Raw genomic sequence first — 20944 nt, 5'->3', positions numbered from 1 at the left:
GTTTGACTAATTGCATAAAAGAAAATAAGGAGATCTAAACTAGGTTGACCTGTTTATAATGATAAGAAGATAGTTAAGGCTTGGAGATGCTTTTTTCTTTTGGATTAACTCTGGTCTTACAGTCTTCTTCAATTGTGAATCATTTCTTCTATTGCAGGCTGTATGTGATCAACGCCGTATGGTCGCGGTCGCCAATGTCCTCCAGATCTGAATCCCAGGGTTAGTGTGGATCCATTCTGATTGAGGGTGAAGCACCTACAGTCCATTCTCCTTAATGGTCTTTCTCAAAATGCCACAGACAAGGTCGGATCTTCCAGATCAGAGAATGCTGCACCTTTGGGTTCTAGCTTCTACCACAGAGACCCTAATCTCCCCAGACCTCGGCTGAACTGGTGTCTCAAGAATTCCCCAACGAAGTCGTGGATTAGCCATCTAAGAGATGTATCATCAAGCCGGTGGTTCAATGCTTTCTAGTTACGTATTCACACGAACCCAAGAAGAACACAGGTGGTTGTCAGCCATGTGGTATTAATATGAAGAACGAAGATGATTGTCACGGGTCATCCCATTCATCAAGTTGAAGAACGAAGATACATCTTAGAATTGAATTAAACATGGATTGAAGAGAAACAGTAATACTTTTATTAATCCATAAAAAGAATGATACACAAAAATATGGCAAAAATTCCTCCAAGATTATGTAAAATATCCCTTAAATACTAAACTAATGACTAAGGATTACATAAGAAGGGTAAAACAGTCTTTTTAGTGCTAAAATCCACTTCCGAGACCCACTTGGTGAGTGTTTGGGTTGAGCTTTGATGAGATCCACGTGCTATGAGGCTCTAGGGTGTTGAACACTGGCTAGGGAGTCCTCTTTGGGCGTTTGGACGCTGGTCTCCTCCTTTGGGCGCTGGACGCTTGGACTGGGGCAGGAGGCTGGCGTTGGACGCCAGTTTTGGGCCTTCTATTCTGAAGCAAAGTATACACTATTATACATTATTGGAAAGCTCTAGATGTTAGATTTTCATAGCCGTTGAGAAAGCTCCATTTGGACTTTTGCGGCTCTAGAAAATCTCTTACAAGTGCAAGGAGGTCAGATCAATACAGCATATGCAGTGCTTTCTCTGTCTCTGAATCAGACTTTTGCTCCAGCTCCTCAATTTCTGCCAGAAAATACTTGAAATTGTAAAAAAATAGAAAAACTCAAAGTAGAATCCAAAAATATGAATTTTACACTAAAAGCTATAAAAACTTAATAAAAATTAAATAAAACATGCTAAAAACTATATGAAAATGATGCCAAAAAGCATATAAGTTCATATATCTACATATGTTTTGTTATCTTGTATTGGTATCTTATCCTTTACGCTTTTAGTTATCGTGTGAATGCTTCACATCTTTTGTATCTCAGTTTTTGATCTGTAATCCTTCATCGGGCTTCTCGTACTATTATTCCTTTCCATATATATATATATATAGTATATTATTGTATAAGCCTTAGAACTATCGTGGCACTTAGTTATACTTTGCTTTACTGCTAGAGGTAAGGCTTAGGGTAATTAGGGTGTTACATTAAACGCGTATGGCATGCCAAAGTCAAAGAGAGGGCGATGTACAGAAACATGAAACTCGGGCTTGTGTTAAACGTAGATGCGGGTCCATAACGTGCTCCAAATGAAGACTCCGTCCCGCGCTGGGTCCTCATAGCTCAGGATGAGACGAAACTCATGGAACTCCTCTGCCAAACCCATCTGGGGAGGGGGAAAAGAAAGAAAAGAGGGGTGTCTAAGGTCTTTGTGTCTATGTTGTCAAGAAACAGAAAAAGAACAAACACAGAAACACGAGACACAAATATATGCAACAAGTAAATAGAATAAACCATTCAGAAATGGCAATAAATAATTCAAAGGAAGTACATATGCGCAAACAAGATGATGCATGCCTATTCCTAGCGCAGGCCATGAGCTCGTGCGTCGGTTGTTTTACCGCAACCCGACGTTATTCAGGGCGAACCCCGAATTTGGTTTCCTTACCATGTTAGTCAGACATAATTATCATGGGTGAACCCATGTCAGTTAGGATATCATGGCATCACAGCAAGAAACAGGCTATCAGTTAGGCGAACATTCTCGCATTAGCAACCTTAGGCTATCAGTTAAGCGGGCACTTTCGTATTAGCAATTCTCAACTTTCTGTTTCATGCATTATTTCTCATTTTCTTTTCTTTCTTTTATACATCTGCATCACCTTATAGCTAAGCATACCTCTGCATCACCAAGTAGCTAAACGTACCTCCGCATCACCATAATACTAGGCGTACCTCCGCATCACCGCTTAACTTTAAATTCTTCTTAGAGACAACTTTCATACCTTTGTTTAACTAAGTTCACACATGCTGTCAAATTTGCACATACCCATTGAATCTAAATCAAGGTTTTACCATGTGTGGATTAGAATTGAATTTGATAGCCAACTTAGTAAAATGTACTGCTGCACTCAAGAGAATTCAAAAAGATTACAGCAGGCAGCCCTGTTTTTGAAAAATCTATAATAAATTTAATTCTAATCCGTTATTTCTAGATTTTGGTGAGGATACAATCAACACACCTAAGTTTTAGAATAAATAAGTTTCAGATTAATAGCACTTTCTTTGGTTAAATAAATGGCAATTGGAAGTGCTGCCCTGTTTCTATAAATTGGTTCTGAAATTCCTGCAAATAGCCCAGCTTCCAAGAGACATAATTAACTCTACAAAATAGTTATAGACATGAATTTGTACTCACTTAAAATAGACTTACAGATCTTTAAAATCCTATTTGAAGAAACCAAAAATTCCAAATATATCAAAAGTTCTAGTGGCTGGAAGTTGATACTGCAGAACCAGAAAAACCAAAAAATTCTGCAACAACCACTAAATTTCAAAAATTCATATCTTCCAAACTACTTAGCCAAATTATCTGAAATTTTTATGGAGGAATCTTGACTTCTTGAAGTTTGATAGAAAAATAATTTGGATCGAAAATAAAGTCTAGATTGCTCCCAGTTTTTAATTTTAAGTTGCTGCCAAATATGTAGAAAATTCTGCATTAAGTAATTTAACAACCCTTCATACCAAATTTTATATTCAAGCCTAAAATTCCATTAAAACCATAATTCTAACTTTCTTTTGACTAATCTAAGTTGCCAAAGAGATTAGCACAGTCCCAGGAGTTCAATCTATCAATTCACCCTTTTCACAAGTGTACATATACTAAATTGAACATGTATTTTTCTTCACTATCATAAACAAAATTTTCTTCTATAGGCGCTCATCATCAATCATACACATAACAAATCATCAATCATCATCTTTCAAACACATACAGCAACAAACTAAATATCCTGTCTATGAACTATCATTCATTGCAAGCACATACAACATCAAATATAATATTCTGTCTATCCTATCCCTTACCTTCCTTCAAGAATTCACAAACCAAGGTCTGTCCTTTGCTACCTTATATTAGAAAACTCTAACAAACGTAATTAAAGAATTTTGTCAGTTCACAGGGCCAATTGGCAGAACTTCCTATAGATTAAGGAAAAGGATTTTTACTCTTGTGATGGGATGAATTTGATTGGGTAGGTCATCATTTAAAGAAATTGAAGCTTAACAAGGGTAGAACCTTTGAATTAGGAAGAACAACAGAGCACAGTGTTACCGATTCTTACCTAACAAAAAAATACCAAGGGAATCAGAAAGAAAAAGGGTTGGGTTTCTTCTTTGGCTTCAGGTAGCAGCTCCTTTGATGGTCTTCTTCTTCCTTCTTGATGATGATGTACGCAAATGATGATGATCCTGTTGACGTTTCCTGCTTCTCTTCCTTGATCAATCGCTACTTTTACTTCCTTTGTCCTCTTCATGTGGTTTCTGGAGGAATTGAAGGGTAGAGCTTATCCATGTATATATCCATAGGAGGTGGAAAATGGTGAGCTAGTGTAGCAAGACTTCGTGGCTTCCTCCGCTTGCAATACCATATCACAGAATTCATTGCATGAAAAGGTGACCATGTTTCCCCCTGTAGTACCTCTCGGTTGTGAGAGAGGAAAAGGGAATGAGTTTAATCATAGTTCCCTTGGGCTTTGGTTTAGTTAATGGAAGCTTGGTTTGGTTAAACTGGGAGAAGGAAAAAAACTATGACTTTGCAACAGAGAAAGGAAAAACTAGGTTAATAGTTAGTAACGCATCTAGGGTTGTTCCTTTACTAACTTATTATCCATGCTATATATATATTATCTACTAACTTATTGTAATAATCCCATCAATTGCATTCTTTATGCTTACATTATCATACCGCCTTACTAATTATTTATTTTCTGCATTTTTACTTTCTGCTTCTTACATACATAACTACATTTTCTATTTTTGCTATGCCTTCTTCCCTTTCCACTCCTTGATCCACTTCGGGTCATCTGGTATCAGAGACTGATGGGGAAGTAGAAATGCTATTATTATCATTAAACTATCTCTGAGGTTCATGGATCTGGAAATTATGTATAATGTTCATGTTTAAGTTTACTGTTCATGTTCCTAATCTCTGTACATATCTAACAAAACTATTCTTTAAGTCTGGAAGTACGGGCTATTTAATCTTATCAATTAAAGGGACTGTAGCAGTAAGACCCTGGTTGTAGGGCAGTAAGGCTAATTTGACGATGTTTTTGAAGGTGATAAGATCTTAACGTAAGCTTTCCTGGTGCCTATGGATTTAAAGATATTAAAAAAAGAGTTATAATTTTCAGATTCAAAAATTTGAGTGATAGTTTAGTGATGATATAAATGTTCTGTCTGAACCAAAGGAGGGCAATGATCTCAGATTCTTTTTTAATATGTCTAACCTCTTCTGTTCACTCTCTAGACTCTCTCCATTAGGGGATTGGTGCACGAAATTGTGATCTAAATGGCGCCAACAACTTGGTACGCCCAATCTTAATCTCAATCCTTTGTCACAACTTCACACAACTAACCAGCAAGTGCACTGGGTCGTCCAAGTAATAAACCTTACGTGAGTAAGGGTCGATCCCAGGAGATTGTCGGCTTGAAGTAAGCTATGGTCACCTTGTAAATCTCAGTTTGGCAGAATTAAATGGTTATAGAGTTTTGATAATTAAAAGATAAATAAAATATAAAATAAAGATAGAGATACTTATGTAATTCATTGGTGAGAATTTCAGATAAGCGTATGGAGTTGCTTTGTTCCTTCTGAATCTCCGCTTTCCTACTGCTTTCATCCAATCCTTCCTACTCCTTTCCATGGCAAGCTTTATGCAGGGCATCACCGTTGTTAATGGCTACTTCCCGTCCTCTTAGTGAAAATGGTCCAAAATGCACTGTCACCGCACGGCTAATCATCTGTCAGTTCTCGATCATACTGGAATAGGATTCAGTAATCCTTTTACGTCTGTCACTACGCCCAGCACTCGCGAGTTTGAAGCTCGTCACAGCCATCTCTTCCCGGATCCTACTCGGAATACAACAGACAAGGTTTAGACTTTCCGAATCTCAAGAATGGCTGCCAATAATTCTAGCCTATACCACGAAGATTCTGATCATGAATCAGAAGGCTAAGAGATACACATTCAAGCTTGTTTGCATGTAGAACGGAAGTGTTTGTCAAGCACGTGTTGATAATTGAGAATGATGATGAGCGTCACATAATCATCACATTCATCATGTTCTTGTGTGCGAATGAATATCTTAGAGAAGAAATAGGCTTGAATTGAATAGAAAAATAATAGTACTTTGCATTAATTCATGAGGAACAGCAGAGCTCCACACCTTAATCTATGGTGTGTAAAAACTCTACCGTTGAAAATATATAAGTGAAAAGAGGGTAGACATGGCCGAGTGGCCAGCCTCCCATGGAAGTCTAGAGATCTCAAAATGATTCCAAGATAAAATATGAACAAAAGATAGTAAAAAGTCCTATTTATACTAAACTAGTTACTAGGGTTTACAAAAATGAGTAAATGATGCAGAAATCTACTTCCGGGGCCCACTTGGTGTGTGCTTGGGCTGAGCATTGAAGGTTTCACATGTAGAGGTCTTCCTTGGAGTTAAACACCAATTTGGCATTCAACTTCATGATTGTTCCTAAATATTGAGCAACTTGCTCTTCAGCAATGTCTTCATCTTCTTCAGAAGATGAATAGTCATCAAAGCTCATGAATGGTAAAAGAAGGTTCAATGGAATCTCTATGGTCTCTAAATGAGCCTTAGATTCCTTTGGTTCCTCAAAGGGAAACTCCTTATTGGTCACTGAACGTCCCAAGAGGTTTTCCTCACTAGGATTCACGTCTTCCTCCTCCTCTCTGGGTTCGGCCACACCAAGTAAGGTTATGGCCTTGCACTCTCCCTTGGAATTCTCTTCTGTATTGCTTAGGAGAGTACTGGGAGGCGTTTCAGTGACCCTTTTACTCAGCTGGACCACTTGTGCCTCCAGATTTCTAATGGAGGACCTTGTTTCATTCATGAAACTTAGAGTGGCTTTAGATAGATCAGAGACTGTATTCGCTAAGCTAGATGGATTTTGCTCAGAATTCTCTGTCTGTTGCTGAGTGGATGATGGAAAAGGCTTGCTATTGCTAAACCTGTTTCTTCCACCATTATTAAAGCCTTGTTGAGGCTTTTATTGATCCTTCCATGATAAATTTAGATGATTTCTCCATGAGGGATTATAGGTATTTCCATAGGGTTCCCCCATGTAATTCACCTCTGCTATTGCAGGGTTCTCAGGATCATAAGCTTCTTCTTCAGAAGATGCCTCTTGTGTACTGTTGGAAGCAGCTTGCAATCCATTCAGACTCTGAGAAATCATATTGACTTGCTGAGTCAATATTTTATTCTGAGCCAATATGGTATTCAGAGTAAAATTTCAAGAACTCCCTTCCTCTGAGGCGTCCCATTACTCACAGGATTCCTTTTAGAAGTGTACATGAACTGGTTATTTGCAACCATGTCAATGAGTTCTTGAGCTTCTGCAGGCGTTTTCTTTAGGTGAATGGATCCACCTGCAGAATGGTCCAATAACATCTTAGATAATTCAGACAGACCATCATAGAATATATCCAGGATGGTCCATTCTGAAAGCATGTCAGAATGACACTTTTTAGTCAGTTGCTTATATCTCTCCCAAGCTTCATAGAGGGATTCACCTTCTTTCTGTTTGAAGGTTTGAATATCCACTCTAAGCTTGCTAAGCTTTTGAGGAGGAAAGAACTTGGCTAAGAAAGTCATGACCAGCTTATCCCAAGAGTTCAGGCTATCTTTAGGTTGAGAGTCCAACCATATTCTAGCTCTGTCTCTTACAGCAAATGGGAAAAGCATAAGCCTGTAGACCTCAGAGTCAACCCCATTGGTCTTAACAGTATCACAGATCTACAAAAATTCAGTTAAGAACTAAAAAGGATCTTCTGATAGAAGTCCATGGAACTTACAGTTCTGTTGCATCAGAGAAACTAATTGAGGCTTTAGCTCAAAATTGTTTGCTCCAATGGCAGGGATTGAGATGCTTCTTCCATGTAAATTGGAATTGGGTGCAGTAAAGTCACCAAGCATCTTCCTTGCATTGTTATTATTTTCGGCCATGTCTCCTTCTTTTTCGAAAATTTCTGTCAGATTTTCTCCAGAGAGTTGTGCTTTAGCTTCCCTTAGCTTCCTCTTCAGAGTCCTTTCAGGTTTAGGATCAGCTTCAACAAGAATGTTCTTATCCTTGTTCCTACTCATATGAAAAAGAAGAGAACAGAAAATAATAGGGATCCTCTTTGCCACAGTAGAGAGGTTCCTTTATGTGAGTAGAAGAGAAGGAAAAGAATTCAAACACAGAAGGAAGGAGAGGGTTCGAATTTTTAAGAAGAAGAGAAGTGTTAGTAGATAAATAAATAATTAGAAGGAGGTGAGAGAGTAGAATTTTCGAAAATTAAATAAAATAAAATAGAAATATTTTTGTTTTTAAATTTAAAATTAAAATTAAAATTCAAAAATTTAAAAAAAAGAAAAATTAAATTAAATTAAAAGTTAAAATAATTAGTTAATTAAAAAGGAATTTTGAAAAAGAGGAAGGTAATTTTCGAAAATTGGAGAGAGAATTAGTTAGGTAGTTTTGAAAAAGATATGATTGAAATAGTAAACTTTTAAAATCAAACAAAAAGTCAAGTAGTTAATTGAAAAAGATTTGAAAATCAATTTTTGAAAAGTTAAGAAGTTCGAAAAGAAGTTAGAAAAGATTTTGAAATTGATTTTGAAAAGGATGTGATTGAAACTTATTTTGAAAAAGATTTGAAAAAGAAATTTAAAAAGATTTGATTTTGAAAATTAAAGTTAATTACTTGACTAACAAGAAACAGAAAGATATGATTTTAAAATTTAAAGATTGAACATTTCTTAAAAAGCAAGTAACAAACATAAAAATTTTTGAATCAATCACATTAATTGTTAGCATTAATTTCGAAAATATGAAATGGAAATAAGAAAAATATTTTGAAAATCAAAATTAAAATTTTTGAAAATATGAAAGAAAGAAAGAAAAAAAAAATGAAAAAGATTTGATTTTTTTGAAAATGATTTGAAAAAGATAGAATTTTTAAATTGAAAATTTGACTTGACTCATAAGAAATAACTAAATTTTAAAACTTTTTGACTAAATCAAATCAAATTTTCAAAAATTTTTGAGAGAATAAGGGAAAGATATTTTTTTATTTTTGAATTTTTAATGATGAAAGAGAAAAACATCAAAAAGACTCAATGCATGAAAATTTTGGATCAAAATAAATGATGCATGCAAGAACACTATGAATGTCAAGATGAACACCAAGAACACTTTGAATGTCAAGATGAACACCAAAAACTTATTTTTGAAAATTTTTAAGCAAAGAAAAACATGCAAGACACCAAACTTAAAAATATTTCATGTATAGACACTAACAAATTGAAAATGCATATGAAAAACAAGAAAAGACACAAAACAAGAAAATATGAAGATCAAACAAGGAGGTTCATCAAGAACAACTTGAAGATTATGAAGAACACCATGCATGAGTTTCAAAAATTGTAAGAAAATTTAAAAAGATGCAATTGACACCAAACTTAAGAATTGACACAAGACTCAAACAAGAAACATCAAAATTATTTTTGGTTTTATGATTTTATTAAATATTTTTTTTTTCGAAAATTATTTGGAAAAAATAAAAATAAGGATTTCAAAATTTTTAATGAGAATTCCAGGAATCATGCAATGTTAGTCTAAAGCTTCGGTCCAGGAATTAGACATGGCTCACTAGCCAACCAAGCTTTCAGTGAAAGCTCCGGTCCAAAACACTAGACATGGCCAATGGCCAGCCAAGGACTCTTGCCATGATAAGTGGAAGCCTCAGTCCAAAATTTTAGACATGGCTTGACAGCCAGCCAGGCTTCAACAGTTCATGAAGAAACTCTAAAATTCATCCTTAAAAATTCTGAAGCCATAGAATAATTTATTTAAAATTTTTTTTTTTCGAAAATAAGAATAATAAAAACAAAAAGATTAAAATTAAAATAAAATTACCTAATCTGAGCAACAAGATGAACCATCAGTTGTCCAAACTCGAACAATCCCCGGCAACGGCGCCAAAAACATGGTGCACGAAATTGTGATCTCAATGGCGCCAACAACTTGGTACGCACAATCGTAATCTCAATTCTTTGTCACAACTTCGCACAACTAACCAGCAAGTGCACTGGGTCATCCAAGTAATAAACCTTACGTGAGTAAAGGTCGATCCCACGGAGATTGTCGGCTTGAAGCAAAATATAAATAAAATATAAAATAAAGATAGAGATACTTATGTAATTCATTGGTGAGAATTTCAGATAAGCGTATGGAGTTGCTTTGTTCCTTCTGAATCTCCGCTTTCCTACTGCTTTCATCCAATCCTTCCTACTCCTTTCCATGGCAAGCTTTATGCAGGGCATCACCGTTGTCAATGGCTACTTCCCGTCCTCTCAGTGAAAATGGTCCAAAATACGCTCTCACCGCATGGCTAATTATATGTCGGTTCTCGATCATAATGGAATAGGATTCAGTAATCCTTTTGCGTCTGTCACTACGCCCAGCACTCGCGAGTTTGAAGCTCGTCACAGCCATCCCTTCCCAAATCCTACTCGGAATACCACAGACAAGGTTTAGACTTTCCGGATCTCAATAATGGCCGCCAATAATTCTAGCCTATACCACGAAGACTCTGATCATGAATCAGAAGGCTAAGAGATACACATTCAAGCTTGTTTGCATGTAGAACGGAAGTGTTTGTCAAGCACGTGTTGATAATTGAGAATGATGATGAGCGTCACATAATCATCACATTCATCATGTTCTTGTGTGCGAATGAATATCTTAGAGAAGAAATAGGCTTGAATTGAATAGAAAAACAATAGTACTTTGCATTAATTCATGAGGAATAGCAGAGCTCCACACCTTAATCTATGGTGTGTAGAAACTCTACCGTTGAAAATACATAAGTGAAAAGAGGGTAGACATGGCCGAGTGGCCAGCCTCCCATGGAGGTCTAGAGATCCCAAAATGATCCCAAGATAAAAGATGAACAAAAGATAGTAAAAAGTCCTATTTATACTAAACTAGTTACTAGGGTTTACAAAATGAGTAAATGATGCAGAAATCTACTTCCGGGGCCCACTTGGTGTGTGATTGGGCTGAGCATTGAAGCTTTCACGTGTAGAGGTCTTCCTTGGAGTTAAACGCTGTAACGACCCAATTTTCAGTACGCCTAGGACATACTAGAAACTGAGTGCTACCAATTTGTCATCCTAATTATTATCTATTATTTATTATATGAGCCTGATTCGTTGTTAAAAGGATAGTTAGTTAGCGAGGTACTTTTTTTTTTTTGAAAACGTTTGAATTAATTAACAGAATCATTTATAATCAATTCACAAATAATAACAGATAAAACAATTATAAACAACCACACATAAATACATCACAAGTAGTTGATAACATTCGGTGATTCAGCCTTTATTAGAATATAGACTGTTAGTTAGAACACCCCTAGATATAGCTAAATAATATCTATATACATGTATATACATATAACATCCCAGGTCTTGACCTGTTCAAGAGGTCCCTAAGCTGGCATCTAGGCTAGCCTAGACTCTATACTCACCTAGTCCCTCTAAACTACTAAACTGAGGGAAAGTACGTTCTAAGTCTTCACAACTCAAGTCAGGTGGAACATCATCAAAAGATAGAATATCATCTGCTACTCCTCTGCACGATCAGACTTTTCCACAGGACGTCTCTCTGGTACATCATGAAGTAGCCACACAACAGGAGTCTCGTACACAGGATTTAAGTTGAAGTTCAAGAACAAACGGGGTGTAGACATTGGCTGGTCTCACAGTATATACATATAAATAAAGAACAATATTCACCCTAGACTCAGAAGACTACCTAGAGAGGAATCCTCTTTGCATAACAGTCATCAGCAAACTACGGAAGGGTACTCATGCTTCCATCTGAAGGGAGAAGGGAGAGAGAAGGGGTAAGAACCGGGGAGTTCTTAGTAGGGCCGGGGTTATTAGTTAAGTTCATTAATTCTGTGTTATTTAGTAGATAAATAGCAAAACACCGAGAAGCAGTAGATAGAAGAAACAAATAAATAGAGAAAATAGAAAGCAAAACACAACCAAAAGAATAAAAGAAAATAAAACACAGACACAGTGAATAGAACACAAACAAAGAAAGCATACATTCATTCAACAATCATAACAGAGGAAATGCACAACCAAGTATGATGCATGTCTGTCCTATGTAGGCCATGAGCTCACGTGTCGGTTTACACCCTGCAGCCCCACATTACCTAGGAACTAGTCCTAGATATGGCTTATTTTCTGTAGGTGAACTTCGGCCTACAGAAGTAGCACTCCCGTAAGTGAACTTCGGCTTACACGAATAGTCTAAACACAACACAACAACTTTCTGTAGGTGAACTTCGGCCTACAGAAATAAAACCTCTGTAAGTGAACTTCGGCTTACAAAAATGGTTTAATCACAACAACTTTCTGTAGGTGAACTTCGGCCAACAGAAATAGCACCTCTGTAAGTGAACTTTGGCTTACAGAAATAGCGCCCCAGTAAGTGAACTTCGGCTTACAGGTATCACAACTCTCTGTAGGTGAACTTCGGCCTACAGGAGCAACACCCTGAGATACATAATTGATATTCACTGCAGGTGAACTTCGGCCTACAGGAATAACAACTTACTATAGGTGAACTTGGGCCTACAGGACCTCTAGGGCCAATCGAAAAGCATCAGATGAACATATAATAGAATATCATACCACAAGGCTTAACTCTTTATTTTTATACTCTTCTCCTCTATTCTCTTTGTTATATTACTCTTTTCTTATTATCATCATTCAATATCATTCTCATTATTCATCATCACTTTCACATTCTTATGCAGTACCTCTTTCATTCTCTGTTCAATCATACTATACAAACTTTACATCTTTCACTTTTACAATATCCTGGCTCAAGCCATTTCTCTTTATCATATTATTCTTTTCTCTTTGTATCTCTTTACTTTACTCTGGTTATTCTGTGCTCTGTGGTACTTTATTCTGCTCTGATTTCTCTGTTTAACATGTGTATTTAAAGCTTATGTAAATTTCAGTATGAATAGTTAGCCTGTCTCAGGTATAGGTTCATTAAGTCTATACTGAAACAGTTTAACTTTTCATATAACACCTAACCCTAGTCCCAACTCAAGTACTAACTAAGTTGCCCTAGTTCGTTCACTAGTCTCTGTCTATTTTTCTGTTATTAAAACATTACAGACTTTTCTTTAGTTTTTATCTTTTCTTCAACTTTTTATCTTTCTTTTATCTTTGCCACACTAATATGTTCTTACCACTCCCTAAGTGTTTTATGAAGGTAATTATGAGATTCTGCGCTTAAAGTTGTCTTTCTAAAGCTTTTACAGAAAACTGCCTTTTCCGCATTATTTTATTATTTTTATTAAAATATTTTTTTTAATTAAATATTATTATTTAATATTTTATTATTATTTATTATTTTATTAATATATTTTCGAAAATTACCTTAACTTTACCTTTAACCTTTAAAATTCACTTTTTACCACCCATAACTTTTAATATTTCTACTTTTACCACCCTAACTTTCAGAAATTACCATATAACCCCTTAAACACCAAAAATTTTACTTCCTTGCCCTTTCTAAGATCTAAAAGGTGTTCTTCAATGTTCTTTACCACACTCAAAGTGTTCTTCGTGTTCTTCGTATATTCTTCAGATTCTTTCTCGGTTTTTACCCGTTTTTCAGTCTTTTCAGCAACCGATTTTTACCAAAATTCAAAATAAATTTCCAGCCACTAAAACCCCATCTTTTCTACATGATTTTAACACAAATTAAACCTCAATTTAAGCTCTAGGGTTTCATTTTCCAGCAGCCACAAGAACACACATTCATAGCTTGAATTTCATCAAATTTCATCAAATTTTCACCAAAATTTCAACAAGAATTACTCATACAAACAATCAATTTCAAGCACAGCCAAACCATATCATAATCACACAACTCAAACACAATCAATCAGGATTAAATTCATCAATTCCTACCATGATTTGCTGCTCCAAATCCGGTTACTCTTTGAAGTGTTCTTAAAGCAATTTTTCCTCCTAAAACACATCAAGAACAACTTTAAATCCACAAACTCTCAACTGACCAAATCTCCCTCAGCACGTTAGGAAGAGATATCTCACCTTAGACTTGCTGGAAATTAACGTTTCTTGGCCCTCAAGTCAAGTTAAGCATGATTCCTAAGGAAGAACATCAAGAAAACACATGTTTTGCATGGTTTTCCTTGAAAACCGAATTGAAGAGGGAGGGAGACAGCCATCTAACCTTATTTCCAGCTTTGATAAGTCACATGGTTATGTAGAAGAAGAAGAGAGGATCATTTTGGTGTTTAGAGTTTTGATTTGAGTTTTAGTTCAGAAGAAATCAAGCTTTGAAGATTAAGTGTTCATGAAAGTTTCTCTCTTTTCTCTCTTGTTATTTTCGGCCAAAATGAAGAAATGAGACAGCCTTGGAGTGTCTTGGGGGTGTAGGGTGAGTTGTGATTGGTTGGCTTGGAGGTGGGTTAAAATAATATTAAAATATCTCAGGTGTATAACTACTAAAACTAGATGTATTGGAACACTTGTAAAAACATCTCTAAAAATTATTTTCTGAGCTACTAGCATAAATGACACTAGTAACATATTTATTATGAGAATAAAACATGTATGATGAGGCCTTAGCATTGCTAAATTCATCAGAGAGTGCTGGTGCTAAGCTACACCAGTAAACCGTAAACCCGGTTAAACCGATTTTCCTGTTTTTAACTAAAACAGACCAGGTAACCTTATAATATCATTCAAGCATTTTCTAATACTAATGTAATGATAATATTATACTATTATCTCTCTCCTCTCATGAATCGAGTCTGGTTCGTCAAACAGAGACTATTTACGAAAATCAGAATCAAAACTGCCAACCGATACGGTTCAAAAACTAGGTTCTACGTGACTGCGTTATTGAGCTTGCCTCAAAAAGGGTTCTACCTTAAAGATGACATAGTGACAATGAGGATTGAATTTCTTGATGATATAGAAGAGGTTCTCCCCTTACTGATCTTCCGGAGGATTCCATGCCTTCGGAAAAGATCTCGCATACTCGAAAATCAGGGTTGTTACAAACGCCAGTTTATAACCTGTTTCTGGCGTTTAACTCTGCTTAGCAACCTGTTTCTGGCGTTTAACTCTAGAATAGGGCAGAGAGCTGGAGTTGAACTCCAGTTTGCGTCGTCTAAACTCATGCAAAGTATGGACTATTATATATTTCTGGAAAGCCCTGGATGTCTACTTTCCAACGCATTTGAGAATGCGCCAGTTGGACTTCTGTAGCTCCAGAAAATCCACTTTGAGTGCAGGGAGGTCAGAATCCAACAGCATCTGCAGTCCTTCTTCAACCTCTGAATCTGATTTTTGCTCAAGTCCCTCAATTTCAGCCAGAAAATACCTGAAATCACAGAAAAACACACAAACTCATATTAAAGTCCAGACATGTGAATTTTGTTTAAAAACTATTAAAAATATACTAAAAACTAACTAAATCATACTAAAAACTATGTAAAAATAATGCCAAAAAGCGTATAAATTATCCGCTCATCAGGGATCTTCTCCGTCTTCTTCCTCCACTTCCTTACCCCATTCTTCTTCCAATCATCTTACTGAGAAAGTAAGTCGACCTGAGGAACTTTCTCCCAAACATAATATCTTCGAAGAAGAAGTTTTCTTCGAAGATATCAGTCAAGCCATAGACAACTGGGAAATACCCAAAATCCCTCAAGATGAGTTATATGCCCCCAATGACAACAAAAGAAAATCATATTACATTATCAAAACCGTTGAAAACAATATTTCTTTAGGACCAGACTTCGGCGAGGAATTCCATCTTTTAACCAAGCAACCTGTCAGAGAACATTGATGAATCCATATTTGATGATGATTTTTTGTTAGAGTTGAATGGATTTTCATCATATAAACTTGCACTTATTCCCTTGAATAGCATGCTTTTGAACTTCCCTCCTAAATTACGCTTGATTATGAAAATATGCTCTTTTGTGCCTAATTTAATCTATTTTATTCCATTTGCCTTCCATTCGATGCCTTGATGTTGTTTTCGAGTGATTTCAGGTGTATAAGGTAAAAATGGGTTGGAGAAAATGGAAGAAGCGCATGCAAAGTGGAGGAAACATGAAGAATCAAAGGAGATGAGTTCAGAGACGAGTGCATGCGCACGGCTGCTTGTGCGTACGCACAGCTGCCTAATCAGAGCACGTGGATTGCTTCAAGCGCGTCGCGCGTCCATTCAAGCATCGCCTAGTGTGCGTGCGCATGGCTACTTGTGCGTAGGCACAGGACGGGATTTTTCGCAAGGTGTGCGGACACACGCATCTGTACGTTTGCACATGTGTCCGCACATGACTTCATTAAAAGAGCACGTGATTCGCGATTTGGGGGCTTTGGAGGCCCATTTATGAAGTTTTCTAGCTCATATTGGAGGGGAAATGAGGGACATAACATAGCATATCATTAGTATAGTTTAGGAAGTGGTAGGAAGTTTTTAGTTTGGTTTTTCTCTAAGTTTTTCATTATCTCTATTAGGGTTTATATTAGGGTTTTACATTCAAGTGACATTTCTATTTTTGATATTGGATTTTGCTAGCTTTTACTGTAAGTATTCTTGTCTTATTACTCTTTATAGTTACATTGTCATTATTCTTTCTTCTAATTCAAGTTATAGTTCAATTTTGCTTCACTCTTGCAATTTCAATTTCTTGTTGATGAATTTGATGTTTGTTGTTTGTTTCATGCTTTCTTGTGTAATTCTTGTTGATTGAGATCAATTGTTGCTTTTAGTTTCAAGCATTTTCTCATTTTCTCCATATTTAAGGTTTTTGCCCACCAAGTGTTTGAAAAAATGTCAAACATGGTTTTAGGCTAAATTTTTAGTTCTTGGATTGGGTAAAGTGAGCAATTGGGTTTCTAGAGTTGGAATGTCCAACATTTAGTTTCAATTCTTGGATTGCTAATTGTTCTTGTTCCCACTAACGCTAATTTGTTGCTAAGGCAATTAGCAAGCAATTTAGGATTTGTGGGTTGAGAACACTTATGCTCATTTAACTTACTTTTCGATGTGACGGTTGATCAAGTGAGACTAATCCATCATTGTCATAGTTGTGGTTCCAACAAGGAAAAGACCCTTATTTCACTCCAAGCCAAGACTCTTTTTATGCTTTCAATCTTTCATACACTTCTATGTTAATCTCTTTTATACTTTACTTGTTTATATTACATAGTCGGTTCTTTAATTTCTTCATTAGTTCAATCATTACAATTTTGCATGTTCGTTTATTGCTTCATATGTTTATTTCTTCATTGACAACCCCTTGATCACTACAACTGGATTTGCACTCTCATTGTTCTAAAGTACTCCTTGGGAGACGACTCGGGAGTCAAATACTCTCGGTTTTGAATTAGTTTTGAATTGTGACACATCTTGTGAGTTTCCAATTTGATTGATGGCCAACTTGTTGGATTAGGAGAATACTTACAACACCAATTCCATTTTGGATAATCAAGTTCCTAACCCGTGCATTTGGGGCTTTCCTATCAAATTTTGGCGCTGTTACCGGGGGATTCACTTTAAGTGCAATAAGTGCTACAATTTTGGTTGTTGTAAATATGTGAATAGTGTAAATACTTAATTTTTGATTTGCTACTTGGCATTAATTGTAGATACTACTTTTCTCTTTAGTTAGTCTTAGTAGTCGTTGATTGTTAAGTTAGTTCTTGTTTACTTACCTACATTTATTTTGCCTTTCATAATTGCATGGTTTTATTGCCTCCTCAGTTGAATGACACAGTCGCTTCCAGACTCGAGCTTGGCCACTTTTGATCTGGAAATTAAAAGAACTTTAACTCATATAAGGCAAGCTCGGCGTTGGCTAGCTTTTGTGAATAGTGAATTGGGTTCCCTTGAGGAGCACTTCAATTCACTATCACCAACCATCCGTGACCATCATTCTCCAATCAAGGAGGAGACTCTATGTTCATCTGTGGGGAGTACTGAATTCTCTTTGAGTGACTCCGATGACACCGTCATGGCGGACCCACCTTGAAGGAGGCCGGAGCTCCTAATCTTGACTTGCAACAGCTTCAAATTTTGTATCCGGCTTTAGATCTCAATTTTGAGCTCAAGTCTGGCACGATAAACTTGCTTCCCAAATACAATGGACTACCTGGGGAAGATCCTTTGATGCTTCTAAAGGATTCCCAAGTTGCATGTGCAACTGCGAGAAGACATGGGGTAGATGAAGCTGCAGTGTTGGTCTTCGCTTTCCCTTTCTCTTTGGAGGGAAAAGCAAAGAAGTGGTTTTTTACTCAACCAGGTGAAGTTAGATCCAACTGGGACTTGTTGTGTAAAGAATTTTTGGAAAAGTTCTACCCTCCTAAAAAAATAGACAAGTTGCGAAGAGAGATCTCTTGCATTGTGCAATGAGATGGGGAGACTTTGTATGAATACTGGGAGAGATTCAAGAAGTTGCTGGAGCCTTGCCCTCACCACCGGATTGATGAGTTGGTTCTTATCAGCTATTTCTGTCAAGGAATGCACCACCATGACAAGCTTCTCCTAGATGTCGCGAGTGGAGGATCATTGACCAAAAACAAGACCGCTGCAGAAGCGTGGAAAGTTATATCAGACTTGGCGGACTCAACTCAGCACTCAAGGGCAAGAAGTCCACAACCGAAAGCTTTGAGTGAAGTTTCTCCCTCCAGGGATGCCATTTTGACCAAGACCCTCGGTGAGATGACAATCTTGTTGAGACAAATCACCCAAGGGCAACAAATTCCTCAAGCCTTGATAAATGGTCTACCTCAACCTCCAAGGATCGAAGGACCAGCAAGGATATGTGGTGTTTGTGCTTGTAACACTCATTACACCGATGAGTGCCCTCAACTCTAAGAGGACACTACATTAGCAGTAGCTGATGACAAGTCATCTTAGCCTAGTTTCACTAGCCTTTTTCTTTTGTTTTCAATTGATTTTATGCACTTTCTTAAGCCATAAGCAAGCCAATTGGGTAGATTTCCATGTTTCCTTTGATTCAATCAACCATGTATGAATTCATGCACTTTCATGAGATTTTATGCTATAATTGTCATATATTATGAAAGAAACACAATCTCATGATTTGGGGCATAGCTTTGATTGTTTTGATTGATTGGTGATAGGTGAAAAGAGCTTTGAAGAAGGTTGAAGGAGGAAGGAAGGGCTAGGAGCAAGAGAGAACAAAAAGTTTGAGCCAAAGTTTGCTTCAAACTTTAGCTCAAACTTTTAAAAGAGTTGAAAACATACCAGAGAAAAAAAGCTTGAGCCAAAGTTTGCCTCAAACTTTAGCTCAAACTTTTGGAAGAATTGAAAACACTCCAGAGGAAAAAAAGCTTGAGCAAAAGTTTGCCTAAAACTTTAGCTCAAACTTTTGGGAGAAAAGCTTGAGCCAACGTTTGCCTCAAACTTTTTGGCAAACGTTGGCATCGCAAAACCAACACCCTGGAGGAGAAAAGCTTGCGCCAACGTTTGCCTCAAACTTTTTGGCAAACGTTGGCGCCACACTTGCACACCCTGGAGTAGAAAAGTTTGTGCCAACGTTTGCCTCAAGCTTTTTGGCAAACGTTGGCGCCACACACATTTACAAGGGGGCCAACGTTTGAGCAAAAGTTTGACCTCAAACTTTGGCTCAAATGTTGGTAGCAGCAAGCTTAAGCAATCTGGTATAAAAAGTTTGAGTAAAAGTTTGCCTCAAACTTTTACTCAAACTTTTACTCAAACTTTTATGATTTCAACCCGGTTCACAATGGATCTTTCTCCAACTCCAAGAGCAATCAACCAAGGCCTTTATCAACCCAATTCCATCAAGAGCAAAGGCCCAATTCAAGGCTTGAAGACCATTAGAAGAAAGTATATAAATAACTTAGGATTTAAGTTTTTCGGGGAGCTTTTCCTTTGGCATTCTTGGAACACTTACAGAGAGCTCACCTTTACATTTTTGATTTGTTGCTTTAGAATTCTAGAGAATTTGGGAGGAGAATTGATCTCTCTTCTCCCTTGTTCTTGCTCAGCACTCTTTACTTTTCTTGCTTCAGATCTTGCGTGGAGAATTGAAGAACTTCTGTTTCAATCTCACCTTAAGATCTTGTTTAATTTTCTGCTTAATTGAATTCCCTTTTCTGTTAATTGCTTCTTATTCTATTCTCTCTGCAATTTACACTTCTTTATTTCCTTTGCAATTGTTCTTGCTGTATCTAGGAAGGCAGTGAGATCTAGACTTGGCTATCTAGTCTCTTGAGTCCTAAGATCTATAGCTTTCAATTTCAATTTCCTTGTTTCGTTGTCACACCAAGCTTATTCTCATTTTCATTTAAGATCCGGTTTAATTGAATCCATCTTTTACATTCCTGTTTGTTGAATTTTTCTTTTCCTTGTTTAATTTCTGCAAAGCCAATCCCCAATTCCCTTTACGATTCAAGCCATTTACATTTCTTGCACTTTAAGATTCTGAAATTTACATTTCTTGCGTTCTAAGTTTCTGCCATTTAATTTCTTGTTCTTTAAGATTTAGCACTTTATTTTCTGTTCTCTTTAATTTCATGCAATTTACCCATTCCCTTTACTTTCCATGTAATTTAAATTCTGTTAATCACAAATCACTCAACCAAATCTTGATTCGCTTTACTAAATCAACCACTAAACTGAAATTGCTCAATCCTTCAATCCCTGTGGGATCGACCTCACTCACGTGAGTTATTATTACTTGATACAACCCGGTGCACTTGCCGGTTAGTTTTGTGTGTTTGGGATTCATTTTTTTTCGTTTTCCGAAAATACACATCAAGTTTTTGGCGCCGTTGCCGGGGATTGAAATAGATTGACAATGATTACATGAAGTGGAGATCTAGATCAAGAACTTTTTCTTTTCTGTTTCTCTAATTTTTTACTAACACGCTAACTGTTTGAAATTTTGCTTAAACTAAACTTCATTCTAGCAATAGATTGAAGAGTTACTGGTGGTGTTTCTTTTGTTTTGTTTGTATGTCAGGTACAGGGAGATCCATTCCTGTTTTATTTGAAACTGACCAGAGAACTCTTAGAAGGTTAAGAAGAGATGAAAGAGGAAAAAATATTGTTGGAGAGGAAGAATCTGAGGAAGAATATCACGAGATGGAAGGAGATCCATCTAATCCAGGAGGAAGGGTTAACAATAACCCACAGCAGAGGAG

General features: G+C 36.7%; 2 non-coding genes across 2 annotated transcripts; one reads left to right on the top strand and one right to left on the bottom strand.

Moving 5' to 3' along the window:
- Positions 1 to 7133: 7133 nt before the first annotated feature.
- On the top strand, positions 7134 to 7237 carry LOC148553508 (small nucleolar RNA R71). Its single transcript, XR_015893094.1, has one exon. It is a non-coding gene; the product is annotated as a small nucleolar RNA R71 (small nucleolar RNA).
- A 10891-nt stretch (positions 7238 to 18128) lies between these two features.
- LOC148553507 (small nucleolar RNA R71) lies at positions 18129 to 18235 on the bottom strand. Its single transcript, XR_015893029.1, has one exon. It is a non-coding gene; the product is annotated as a small nucleolar RNA R71 (small nucleolar RNA).
- Positions 18236 to 20944: the final 2709 nt, after the last annotated feature.

This window comes from Arachis ipaensis, chromosome B7, assembly GCF_059453495.1.
Source record: "Arachis ipaensis isolate K30076 ecotype BB chromosome B7, ASM5945349v1, whole genome shotgun sequence".
Classification (NCBI taxonomy): domain Eukaryota; kingdom Viridiplantae; phylum Streptophyta; class Magnoliopsida; order Fabales; family Fabaceae; genus Arachis; species Arachis ipaensis.
This window is presented reverse-complemented; position numbering and strand designations above follow the sequence as displayed.